This window comes from Somniosus microcephalus, chromosome 12 (assembly GCF_052327205.1).
Source record: "Somniosus microcephalus isolate GS21.2 chromosome 12, FLI_Smic_1.0, whole genome shotgun sequence".
Taxonomy (NCBI): Eukaryota; Metazoa; Chordata; class Chondrichthyes; order Squaliformes; family Somniosidae; genus Somniosus; species Somniosus microcephalus.
Window position 1 is genome coordinate 193454004 of NC_140998.1, and position 13846 is coordinate 193467849.

At 48.0% G+C, this 13846-nt stretch overlaps 1 pseudogene across 1 annotated transcript; it reads left to right on the forward strand.

Moving 5' to 3' along the window:
* Positions 1-3164: 3164 nt before the first annotated feature.
* LOC147109827 (rap guanine nucleotide exchange factor 2-like) lies at positions 3165-5645 on the forward strand (annotated as a pseudogene). Its single transcript, XR_015080157.1, has 2 exons — positions 3165-3430; positions 4353-5645. The product of XR_015080157.1 is annotated as a rap guanine nucleotide exchange factor 2-like (transcript).
* The last annotated feature ends 8201 nt before the right edge of the window (positions 5646-13846 follow it).

Sequence of the window (13846 nt, forward strand, 5' to 3'; positions counted from 1 at the left end):
TGTCTAATCCCCAGTAGGGTGCATGCCTGTGTCATCACCTTTCCTGTAAAGTGTGTACCTTGATCTGAGTCCAGCTGCAGCGGCACTCCCCACCTAGGTATTATTTCCTCGGCTAAGATTCTAGCCACCGTTTCGGCTGAGCAATTTCTAGTGGTGAAAGCTTCTACCCATCTTGTAAACAGATCTATTATAACCAAGCAGTATGATTTCGCATTTTGGCTGGGTATCGGCCCGGTAAAATCTATTTATAAGCTTTCCCAGGGTCCTTTTTGGTCGGGGTTGGTGTCCCATTTCCCGCGGGGGGGCTTCTTCCTGTACCTTAAGCATGTTCACCTCTTCGGGCCCAATTGCACATGCACTGACTTCGGCTTCATTGGTCAGATTCCCTTTCTCAGCTGCCCGCTTGGCTGCCTTGTCTGCCCATGCATTGCCCTGTTGGTTTCGGTCAGTAATCTTCATGTGTGCTTTAATTTTTATTATTGCGCACTCTTGGGGTAGGAGGGAGGCTTCCACTAATTCCTTGATTATATTCTCGTGTCTTATGGGTCCTCCTCCTGATGTCATGTATCCTCGCCTACTCCAGGCTACCATGTAATCATGAACAAACCCAAAGGCGTATCGAATGTCTGTACATATGTTTACCCTTTTTCCTTCGACTAACCTCAGGGCCTCGGTGAGAGCCACCATTTCCATTACCTGAGCCTTCCTTCTAGCCGACCTTCCCTTTTAACCTGTCCATTGCCATCTACCACTGCCCATTCTGTTCGTGGTGTCCCGTCTATATAACACCGGGACCCATCTACATAGAGATCTATTTCCACTTCCTCGAGCGGGGTTTCACTAACATGACTACTTTCCTCTTCACTTCCTGTCAGGTTACACTGATGTTCCTCTCCTTCCGTTATAATCCACCCTGCAGGATTATTACTGTTGTCTTTTACTATTGTTACTTGCCATTGCGGGGTAGGAGCTTTGCCTCCCACATGGCCCTTCGCACATCTGATACAGTTCTTAGTCTTCCCGTGTTGAGCAACTCTTCTAGGGTATGCTGGGTATGTAGGATAATTTGTCCTGACATCGCTATTGGTTCACTAACTCTGATGGCCCACGTAGCGCAGTCGAGGGCAGCAATACATCCGGACAATCCTGCAGCTACAGGCTGCTGCTTAGTTGAGTAGTACGCTCCTGGCCTTTGTCTATCCCCATGCACCTGGGTTACCACTGCATTGTAATGATCCTTACTGTGGTTGGTACAGATGTAGAATGGCCTATTCTGGTCTGGTAATCCCAGGGCAGGAGCACTTACGAGGGCTTGTTTTAACTTTAGAAACGCTGTTTCTTGGTTGGGGCCCCAGTCCACCAGCTCCTGGGATGATTTACCCCCTTTGATCAAGTCCTGTATAGGTTGGGCCATTTCCGCATATTCTGGGATAAAGTTTGGGCAATAATTAAATAGCCCTAGTACCTGCCTGGACTCTTTCACAGTTCCTAGCCTCGGCATTGTTCTAACAGCCTCCTTTCTGTCTTCGGGTGTTTGTCTCCTCCCTTGTGTTATTATGTATCCTAGGTAGGTTACTTCGTCCTTCCCTACCTGTACCTTTCTAGGGATTACCTTTAGTCCCGCATTCTGTAGGGCTCCCAGTACCGTAGGCAAGGCTAGTATGTGCTGTTGTTCGGTACGGGAGGCGATAAGGATATCATCCACATATTGTAAGAGGGTGCTTCCTTCGCCTACGTTTATTGGTTCCAGGATTCCTGACAATACTCGGTGAAATATACTCGGACTATTGTGGAATCCCAGTGGTACTCTAGTCCATGTATACTGTTTTCCCCTAAGGGTGCAGGCAAATTTCCCTTGAGATCGTTCATCTAAGTGAATGGCCCAAAATCCGTTCGCTATATCGAGCACGGTGAATATCTTGTGCTCTGGTACCAGGCCATTAAAGATGGTGGCCGGACTTGCCACTATCGGGTGTTCTTTAGGGGTGATTTTGTTCAGGGCTGTATAATCGATTGTTAATCTATAAGACCTGTCAGGCTTCTTTACTGGCCACACAGGCGAATTAGTTGTGGCTGCTATTTGCTTCACTACCCCTTGTTACTCTAGGTCCTGCACTATCCGAAGGACCGCCGTTTCGGCTTCGGGTTTCAGTGGGTATTGTCGATGAAGCTTTGTGTCCTGGTCCTGGAATTCAGGATATATGATAATACCCGTTTATATGTGTCTCTTCTTGTGGGGTAAAGGAGAAGTCAATATCCGTAATGGCACAGGAGGTGAGGGGGGGAAATTCGGTTGACTTGTGCCTCCTGTAAAGCAACTAGCGCCTGCGTGCGGCGCCACCAACGCCTCCCGCGAAATTCAGCAGGAGGTTTGCGGCAGTGATGACCGTCAGCGCGGCGCTGCGCTGCCGGCAATGACGTCATCGCCTTGCGCAACGCCCCACTTATGCCCTGGCCGCGCTCTTCGATAGCGCCCCCTGACTTACCACCGGACATTATGTCCGACAGGGTCAGGGGGGCCTACCTGCTGCCGGGGCGGCACAAGTTAAAAGGGAGGTGCCAGGCAGCCATTTTTGTTGCTTGCCGCCTGACAGCACCTGCCCCTGCTGCTGTCCCCAGCCTTCTATGTAGCCCCCCCGCAGGGTGCCGGCTGCATTCCGTGAGTCCGGCACTTCTCTTGAGCGCCGGGTTCTTTTGCCGGCATTCCAATCCCTGGTTGCCCAGCTGGGCCCCGGGTCGCGCTGCACTAGGCCCCCCCCTTTAATAAAGGGAGGAAGGCCTGCAGTACTGCTGCACGTAGCGCTGTGATATTCACCCGCAGCACCCCAAGAGGGAGGCGGGGCGCTTCCAGTAGCGCCCCGCTCCCCTCTTGGGGCACTACCAGTGAATTTCGGGCGCAGGGGCGCTAATTTTTTCGGGGCGCGACCCAATTTTTCCCTCTCGGTGTCTGTAGATGTGTTTGGACCTGAATGGCATTGTTTTTGTTCTGTGGAGATCCTTTATTTGGGTGGCTTCCTCCAGTATACTGATTTTATAACAGTCCAGGTTTAATGAATAAGTTAATTAGTGCGATGGATATGAAGCAATACTTTAATACTAATGAAATTCAGATTATTTCTCTTCCCCAGCTCTTCCATGTACATAACTGGTATTAAAATTTGGCTACTGTCGAATTCGAATCTTTCTATTTCCCAGGTTTTGCTTTGGCACCAAGTACTCCTGCGGATAATTTTTCAGACTCTGGTCACAGTGAAATTTCCTCCCACTCCAGCATTGTCAGCAATTCCTCCTTCGACTCAGTATCTGTCAGCCTCCATGATGACCGGCGACAGCGACATTGTGTCAGTGTTATCGATTCCCATTTAGGCTTGGGTATAGAAAGAAGACTGGAAAGGCGATCAGCAGTTGACCCAGATCAATCCTGTATCAGGTTGGAGCAAGTTTTTGTTGTTTTTCAAACACTTAGCTATGGTTTGAAGTGCTGCAATGATAAAAAGTTTGCTATTCTAGTGTTTGCTGCATTCGAGTCTAAGGTGACGGCTAATTCGGCCTCATTTAGTTTCCAACTAGCTCATTAAGTAGGTGGTTTGCTGGAGGTGAAAACATGCACTCTGTCCTGTACTTGTAGCCTTTAGCCAAGCATACGAGGAACATTGCCACTGCAAACAGTGGCAGCTTCTGCAGAACAACTCACTGGCTATTATCTTAATTATGAGGGGTAGGAGCCAACTTTGGCATTCACTGTTATAAACGGTAGCGTAGTGGTAGTGTCAGTAGTAATCCGGAGGCCTGGACTAATGACGTGAGTTCAAATCCCACCACGGCAGCTCGGGAATTTAAATTCAGTTAATTTAAAAAATCTGGAATAAAAAGCTAGTATCAGTAATGGTGACCATGAAACTATCAGATTGTCATAAAAACCCATCTGGTTCACTAATGTCCTTGAAAGAAATCTGCCGTCCTTACCTGCTCTGGCCTATATGCGACTCCAGACCCACAGCAATGTGGATGACTCTTAACTGCCCTCTGAAATGGCCGAGCAAGCCACTCAGTTGTAACAAACCGCTACGGAACACAATAATAATTCTTTCTCTCCCCCCCCCCCCAATAATTTGACTGAAGATCAGGAAATCAGTGATTTTGGAATTGTGATGTGAACACATGCCTGCACTCCATGGTGCTGATGCTCCTATAGTCATTTATATTTAGCAATGTGATAATTATACTTTTTTCCTTTAATGACTATTGTAACGGTTGAGCTAACTTTCAATCTGTGGAATATCATTTAAATGTGAGACTGTAATTTTCATTATTTTTTCCCAACATTTAAATCAGTGCTTTCTCTTATTTAGTTCCTAGACATCAACAAGCACAGAGGGCAGAGGAAGTCTGTCTGCAGGAGCGGCAGTACTGTCTTCACCGAGTATGGAGGAGTTAACCCAGGACCAGGGAGATCGAACTTCTCTTGATGCAGCAGACAGTGGTCGAGGAAGTTAGACTTCTTGTTCAAGCGGATCTCATGATAATATCCAAACAATTCAGCACCAGAAAAGCTGGGAGATGCTCAGTAGTTTGGGGAATCTTCATTATGAGAGCTCTGCTGAAGGAACAGGACTAACAAACATGTGGGCTACAGGTGTCGAGAATTCCAAAGATTCACGACCCTCTGAGAGAAGAAATTCCTCATCTCCGTTTTAACTGCTTTCTCAACCTGCCCTGCCACCTTCAACGATTTGTGCACGTATACCCCCAGCTCTCTCTCTTCATACACCCCCTTTGGGATTGTACCCTTTAGTTTATATTGCCTCTCCTCGTTCTTCCTACCAAAATATCACTTCGCACTTTTCTGCGTTAAATTTCATCTGCCACGTGTCCGCCCATTTCACCAGCCTAGCTATGTCTTCTTGAAGTCTATCACTATCCTCCTCACTGTTCGCCATACTTCCAAGTTTTGTCAATAACTTGTGGTCATAGATTTAAAATCATTGGCAAAAGATTTTGACAGGACATGAGAAATGTTTTCACTCTGGGTGTTGTCGGGATCAGTAACGCTCCACCTGAAAAGATGGTGGAAGCTGATTCCATAACTAATTTGAAAAGGGAGTTGGACAGGTACTTGAGAATGGGGAACTTACAGGGTTCTGGATATAAAGCAGGGGTGTGGGACTAAACACGGCTGACCTTTCAAAGAGCCAGTATAGGCACGATGTGCCAAATGGCGGCCTCCTGTGAGGCAAGCTTCTGTGATACTATGAAACCAGAGAACTGAGCGGAATGGATAATGTAGATCAAGCAGGTTATTCATTTAACTTGTGAGCATATAACTAGGCCACGCTATCCTCCTTCCCCTCCCCGTATCCAGGAAAATATCCTGATCCTATCAGCTGTCAACACTTAAGTGCTAACAAAATTCTAAACTCTTTAAGATCCTGACTGTATTTACCCTGTACTGTGCCATACTTGCAACTACTATGTAATGCAGCCTGTAATAAGCCAAAGTCAAGAAAGTGTATGAACTTTACTGAATTTAGTTTTTCAAAACTTTAAAAATAGCCTTAAATAAGACTTTAAACAGAAAGGGTTTTCCCTGCACAGTTGTAGATTTGTATCAGTATATCAGTTAACATTAAAAAAAACTGGCTAATTATCTGGTTAGGAATGGAATTAAGGGCTCCAAGTACAGATTGAAATGATCAAATGTTCTGTGGATCATTTTGACCATGTGAAAAAAGACTAGTAATCTAATATGGGATGTAAGATTAGGTAAGTAGTTAGAAATATTATGGGGGTGGTGGGGTGGGATTAAACGGGTAGAATAAGGTATGTGACACAATGAATTGTACATGGACTGTAGAGGAATTGGACTTGGTGGGTTGAATAGCCATTTTTTTCCCATAGTCTCTTGTTTTTGTTTTGTGTGTCTCCAGTTCTCCATTGTGTCTTCTAAGATTTTTCCAAATAAAAGGATGTGATCTTAAAATCTGAGTCTGTATCACCAGATCATTTAAAGATTTTAAAATGTTAAGATTAAATAAAATAGTGAGCCAGTGCCAAGGAATTGAAAAGATATGGAAATGGGCTGCCAGAAACCAGATTGTGACAACCGATGTCCAATAATTTTGTTCTGAAATAATGGCAAACTTACTTAGAAAATTAATAACTTAGTGGCCCAGAATTAGCTGTCAGCAGCAAATGACCAGTGCCAGCTGTTCATTACACTTACAACTGCCCACAGGCTTTCTATGGCATTCAATGGTGGTCGGGGGCGGGTGGCGAGGTCCGATGGTGGTCTTGAGGGGTGGGGGGGCTGCTGGGGAAGGTCCAATGGTGGTCGGGGGCGGGTGGCGAGGTCCGATGATGGTCAGGGGTGGGTGGCGGGGTCCGTAGGTGGGGGTGGGGTGGTCTGCTGGGGAATGTCCAATGGTGGTCGGGGGCGGGTGGCGAGTTCCAATGGTGGTCTTGGGGGATGGGGGGGCTGCTGGGGAAGGTCCAATGGTGGTTGGGGGCCGGTGGCCAGGTCCGATGGTGGTCTTGGGGGATGTGGGGGCTGTTGGGGAAGGTCCAATGGTGGTCGGGGGTGGGTGGCGAGGTCCGATGGTGTGGGTGGGGGGTGGGGGGGCTGCTGGGGAATGTCCAATGGTGGCCGGGGGCAGGTGGCGAGGCCCGATGGTGGTCTTGGGGGGTGGGGGGGCTGCTGGGGAAGGTCCAATGGTGGTCAGAGGCAGTTGGCGAGGTCCGATGGTGGTCTTGCGGGGTGGGGGTCTGCTGGGGAAGGTCCAATTGTGGTCGGGGGCGGGTGGCGAGGTCCAATGGTGGGGGTGGGGGGGTGAGGGAGCTGCTGGGGAATGTCCAATGTTGGTTGGGGGCAGGTGGCGAGGTCCGATGTTGGGGCTGGGGGGTGGGGGAGCTGCTGGGGAATGTCCAATGATGGCCGGGGGCGGGTGGCGAGGTCCGATGGTGGGGGTGGGGGTTGGGGGATCTGCTGGGGAATGTCCAATGTTGGTCGGGGGCGGGTGGCGAGGTCCGATGGTGGTTGTGGGGGGCGCGGGGTGGGGGGGCTGCTGGAGAATGTCCAGTGGTGGTCGGGGGTGGGTGGCGAGGTCCAATGGTGGGGGTGGGGGGGCTGCTGTGGAAGGTCCAATGGTGGTCGGGGGCGGGTGGCGAGGTCCGATGATGGGGGTGCGGGGTGGGGGGCTGCTGGAGAAGGTCCAATGGTGGTTGGGGGTGGTGGGGGGCGTTGAATGGTGGCCAGTTGCAGGGGTTTACCGGGTAGCTTGTTGGACCTGTAGGAAGCACTCCTGCTCCTCCTGGCCCACAAACAGTGCTGTAAAGGCACTTACCTCATGGATTCAACCCTTCTCACCTCCTTTCATCTGCCAGGTTTCCCAAAGCCTGGGAAACCTGGCTGACACGAGTTTAAAAATAGGATGACTGTTATAATGAGGCTGTGGGCCTTCATTTTAATATTTAAATAACCAACCCTCCTCCTGGGAGTGTATTGGTCGCGCGCCCCTCGTCCCGCCTCCACTAAAACTGGAAGTGGGCAAGTTGTGTTCCTTTTCACAATTTTTGAATTTTAACCTCTGACCTGACCCCAAACTCAACCCCCCCCCCCTGTTTTTGGGAGTTAAGGTTCAGCCTGCAGTGTCTGAACTAGGAAGTGTAAATTAGAATAGTTAATTCAGTGCCAAATCATTTACAGAAATTAAATAAAGAGAGGGAAAGAAAATTGGGATTAAGAGAGAGAGATAAAAGAGACAGAAAGAAAAAGTTTAAAAAATTTATTTGAGGTTTTTAATTTTTTTAAATCTCCAAAAGTAATTAAAATCTGAAGGGATGAAACTCCACACTTGTAAAAGTTAGTTTTCATTGGCAGAGGTTGTTTGGCAGTAATTAAGACTTGTCATGCAGTTACTAGCAAGTTTAGTGGGTATCTATCAGGTAGGTACCGCAGCTTCACTCCTTTCCATGTGTTTCAGTACTGAGTCTCTCGATGAGATACCAGTATAGCGCAGCTTCTGGAGGAGCAGGGCAACTCGGACGGCAACTTCCTGATTTTAGCGTTTAACTGCATGTGTGCAGTCACTGGAAGTTGCTGTCCAATTTACTCAAGAACGTGAGTGCTGTGATAGCCTTACTATTTACCGCAAAATCCAGGCCATTAAAAACACTAATTAGGGATGTGAAGGTATAGGCCATATTCAGAAAAAATACCCCATTCTATGAAAGAATTCTGGCCTTTGTAACATGACAAACTGGGATTGAAAATCTAAAAACCTAACAATGGAAAAGCTGTGAACAGCATTCAGGCTATTGAGATAAGATAAGTTGTTGACACTGAATCAATAGCCTTGTTGAAACAGAAGGTTAAAGGTTCCTGAAGTCTGCAGCTTTGGAAAGAACACAATGGTACACCCTGTAAAGGTGTCTTAAACCAACACTTCAGAAAGAAACACAGAAAATTAAGAAACATATGCCTTCATAAAAATGACATCAAATGAAACACTGGAGACACGAGTCTATGTTACAACCAACTGAGGTAACTAAGAAGACAATGGTGCACCTGGTTGAGGTGTTTTTAATTTACACATCGTAAAAAGACACACAAACAGAAGACTTTGGTAAGAATGACATCAAATAGATACACCTGCTCCACACCGTTTTTTATGCTAAGCTTCGAACACCTAAAGTTAGAGACACGATTCTTAATGTTACCAGCTGAACTGACCGTAAGAATAGCAGGGGTCAGCAGAAAAATGACTAGAGATAATTAGCTTACATCAGCAGAAAACTTCAAAGGAAATATCACTGCAAAAGGGTATAAAAATTGAACTTTCAAATGGGATGATAGATTCGCTGTAAAGGGGCAAAGCGATTGTCGGCTTCAGAGCTAGCTCTGTAAGTCTTCAACTCTTTGGAACTCGGGGATCAAGGTATTGTATTTGATTTTGGTCGATATCCTGGAATAAGCTAAGAGCTGTAACAATGTAGCGAAGTTAAGATTTGAGAATAAGGATCTCTGATAATAGAATTGTAAGCGTTTTGTATTTGGAACTGTTAATGTTGCGATTGAAACACCTACTGTACTTACATGTTGGTTCTTTAATAAATCTATATATTTTTAGAATTGTCTCACACAATACTTCTGTATCAAACTGAATCTCTGTACACTCCTTGGTGAGGAGTTGCAGAATTCTGAGGGAGTTTTCTGGACCCTCATAATATTCGGAACGTTACAGCCTAGCTAAACTTAGTAAAAGTGCTATCTGGAGGACGGTAACATCTTCAGGTTGTTTGTTTCCTTTAGGGAGAGATAGTCTGGACCTTTAGACCCAATTAAGCGTCTTTAGGATTCAGCTACCTCAAACGTTAGTTGAAAATGAATGTCTGGTGAATATGCCTGATCCGGGGTAGCCCTAAAGGGGCTAGGACTAGTAATTATCCCTTCAGGGAAAGTGCACTTTTAAAGAGAAAAATAAGTCAGTCATAAACATTTTATACTTGTCCCTAGGCCGACTCTTTCTTGACATTTCTAATAATAATTCAGCATTAGAATTGGCAGTATTACTTGGAGACGGAAGTGTTTACCTAATGACCATAAAAAATCACCAAAAGGGAGAAATTCGGTTGGTAGCGCCACCGTTTAGCGCCTAAAGAGGCCGAGAAATGGGGCGCTAGCCAATTTTCGGACGGGCGCAGCGAACCCAGCGCCTCTCCCCATATTGAGCTGACATTTAGCGCCAGCGCCAAATCTTAGCGCCCGTTCACAGGCGCAGGCAGATTATGACGTAATTTGAGTGTGCAATGCCTTTTGGGCGCCCCGGACCGGAAATTCAGTGGCGGCCCCCTCCGTAGCGCTTGGCGCTAATAAGGACAGCTTACCTGGAACGTTCCCCAGTCGCTCTCGGGCTGGAGGGGATGTTATTTAAAGGGGACTGGTGTGGTTTAAAAGCGGCAGCCATTTTTGGAGCACAACTTCCTTGAGAGTTACAAAGAGTTGCTGAGCTGCACACTGAGAGCCATTTGACCACTGAGCCAGCGCAGGCAGAGGAACTTCAGCCTTCTGACCATCACCTTGCTGTTGGTGAGCATTTACAACGGGAAAACTTCCTGTGGGCACTTATTATGGGGGCTGCATTGGAGGGGAACGTCCTGCTGCTGTATCATCTGCAAAGGGCACTGAGATGCAGGGAGAGAGGGGCAGGCATGGCCAGACAGAGGAGGGCCAACAGACATCGCCACACCAGACCGTACGCTGGCAGGGTTTTCCGACAGCAGTTTTCCTACATGAACATGTCAGAGGAGCAGTGTATCAGAAGGCTGCGCTTTAAAAAGGAGGTGGTGACTGAGCTGTGCCACCTGCTTCAGACAGATCTGCAGCCTCAGATAAGGTGCAGGATATCTCTGTCTGTGGCTGTGAAGATGACTGTTGCCCTGAACTTCTACGTGAGCGGCTCTTTTCAGGCTGCAACTGGGGACATAGCCAGCATCTCGCAGTTTGCGGTGCATTGCTGCATCCGTCAAGTGACTGATGCCCTGTTTAAAAGGAGGCAGCAGTACATCTCCTTCCCAGTGACCCCGGACAAGCAGCGGGAGCACGCAGAGGGCTTCACAGCAATAGCGGACTTCCCCATGGTGCAGGGTGCCATTGACTGCACGCACGTGGCTTTGCGGGTGCCTGTTTTCAATCCGGAGGAGTTCCGTAACCACAAAGGGTTCCATTCCTTGAATGTGCAGCTGGTCTGTGACCACCGACAGCTGATCCTCGCAGTGAATGTGCAGTTCCCAGGCAGAAGCCACGACGCCTTCATCCTCCGCCAGACTTCTATTGCAGGCCTTTTCGAGGCCCTGGTTCACCCAGAAGGCAGGCTTCTCAGGGACAAGGGTTATCCTCTGTGCCCATGGCTGATGACCCCGCTCCGGTCACCCAGCACCCCTGCTGAAGAACGCTACAATGCAAGCCATCAGGCGATGAGGAACATTGGGAAGCACACAATTGGCGTGCTGAAGCAGCGGTTCCGCTGTCTGGACCATTCCGGAGGAGCACTGCAGTACTCGCCTGAACGAGTCTCGCACTTCGTGGTTGTTTGTTGCATGCTGCATAACCTAGCTATCCTACCTACCCAGCCAATGCCACCAGACATTGGAGCACCAGCGGAGGAGGAGGAGGAGGACCAAGATGGGAGGGAGGTACTAACTGGAAGGGCCGTGCGCAGAGGCTGATCAGAAGTCGCTTCTAGGCCCCTCTCACGGAATGCTTGTTGCCATTTCTGTTGTGTATGTACCTTTAAGAGAATAACTGGTCTCAGACTGCAGTACCGGCAGTGACCAACCCTGTATAAAAGGCACTAGAGAGCCTCTGTTGGTTAGATTCGTTTATGCCTTCCACCAGTAAAGATCGTTTTGTTTTCTCTCCTGCTAGTCCATGTCTCAATCATTCACGGACTTAACACTGGCGACGAGTAAGAAACGTACTTACCTGCAACTCGGCAGCAGCTCCGACGACATTTTTGAAGGTCGGAAGAAAAAAAAAAAATAGAGTCCATTGAAACTCGAGGAACGGGCGTCGACCGTCAATCATCGGGTTCAAGGCTTTGCAGGAGAGACTGTCCAGAGCCAGGCTGGGTTCCTCGGTCCGTGGTTTCCCAGCTAATCGGGCTGGTGGCAGGTAGTGCTCTGATCCTTCCTGGGCTGCGGCGGGCTGAAGCTCGATCGGGTGGCCTTTCAACGGGGACCGGGCAGCGAGGAGAGAGAGAGAGGGTGGAGCATACAGGGCGCAGCTGGTGTTTCGAAGCTGGGCAGCGTTCGGACCTCAGAAGAGGGAGGGAAGTGTCCCAGAGGGTCCACTCCACAACGGGAAAATAATAAAAGAAAAAGAATACGTGCAAGAAATCATGGAAAGCAGCGCTAACAACAGCGGGGAAGAAGGAAAAGCGCGGGAGGTGCCATTTTGTTAAATCGAGGAAGAAGGCAAAGCGCGGGAGGCGCCATTTTAGATTTGCAAGATGCCGAAGACTGGCTGTATCACTGCTTTTGATAATACATTAGAGGACTGGACCACGTATGTGGAAAGAGTCGAGGTATATTTCGAGGCAAATGAAATAGCGGAGGGGAAAAAGGCATCAATATTGCTAAACTTAATGGGCGCTAGAACGTACGGCCTGTTGCGGGACCTGATTACTCCAGCCAAACCGAAGGCGAAGAGTTTTAATGAAATTGTTGCTGTTCTACAGGAGCACTTAAACCCTGCACCGCTGTTGATAGCAGAAAGATTTAAATTCCACAGGAGAACTCAGCACAAAGATGAGAGCAATGCTGAGTATCTTACGGAACTACGCAAGCTATCAAAGCACTGCCAGTTCGGAGCAGGACTGGCAGATACCCTACAGGACAAATTTGTCTGTGGACTCCTGAGTGAAGGAACACAGAAGAAGTTACTCGCAGAAAAAGAGCTGACGCTAGATAAGGCTTTCAGCGTGGCAGTATCGTATGAAGCAGCAGCCAGGGGAGCTGCAGAAATTCAACAAAAACCACAGGAATACGGCACCCACGAAATGACACGGGGATTTGCAAAATGTTATCGCTGCGGCAGAACTAACCATGACCAGAAGGACTGCTGGTCCAAAGACAAAATATGCAGACAATGCGGGAAGATTGGACACATTGCACGAGTTTGTAGGTCTGGGAAGAAGGCCAGCGACAACAAAAAGGCTACTAAGGAACCGTACAAGAAAGTCCAAAAGATGACGGACAGTAGTTCCAAAGACCAGATGAGCGATAGTGAATCCGAGAACAGGAGATTAAGCTGTCTCAAACTTCACAATGTAATCGCAAAAGAGGATCACTGAACCATTTGGGTCACTCTCACGATAGCAGGGTCCCAAGTTAAAATGGAATTGGATACAGGATCAGCGCTAACCGTCATGAATCAATGAGACTACGAGCGGCTATTTTCACACATACCCTTGAGAGAGACATCCATCATCTTGACGACGTATACGGGGCAAAAAGTATACCCCAGAGGAAAAATAAGGGTGCCTGTCGAATGCAATGGCAAGAAAATACGGAAATTGTATCTCTACATACTGCCAAATGGTGGACCACCGTTATTGGGACGGGAATGGATCAGGAAGATAAACTTAGATTGGCATTCCATTCATGCAATGACGGTGGACGGTAAAAAAGATGAAGACGTCACTCCTGGACGATTGTCAACAATCTTAGCTAACGCCAGAGAGGTATTTCAACAAGAACTGGGCACGCTTAAAGGCGTAACCGCCTCGTTAAAAATAGAAGAGAATGCAGTTCCCAAGTTTTTCAAAGCGAGACCGGTACCATATGCAATTCGCCCAGCCGTCGAGGCAGAGCTGGAGAATCTGGAGAAGGCGGGCGTGTTGTCTAAGGTCGACTGGAGCGAGTGGGCGACACCCATCGTTCCTATCATGAAGAAAACGTTAAGCAATAAGTCCGGTGAGCCAAGGAAGATTCGCATCTGTGGGGATTTCAACGTGACGGTGAACCCTGTCCTTCACACAGTACAATATCCTCTTCCAAGGATAGAAGACATCTTCGCCTCGCTGTCTGGAGGGAAGCGTTTTACAAAAATTGACCTAGCACAAGCATATTTGCAGATGGAGGTTGAAGAGTCCTCTAGGAAGTATCTCACAATAAACACTCACAAAGGTCTTTACCAGTATCATCGATTGATATTCAGAGTAGCATCGGCTCCGGCGATATGGCAAAGAGCGATGGAACAAGTCCTGCAAGGGATTCCGGGGACTCAGTGTTACTTGGACGACATCCTTGTAACAGGTGAAGATGACAGTGAACACCTTAACAACCTAGA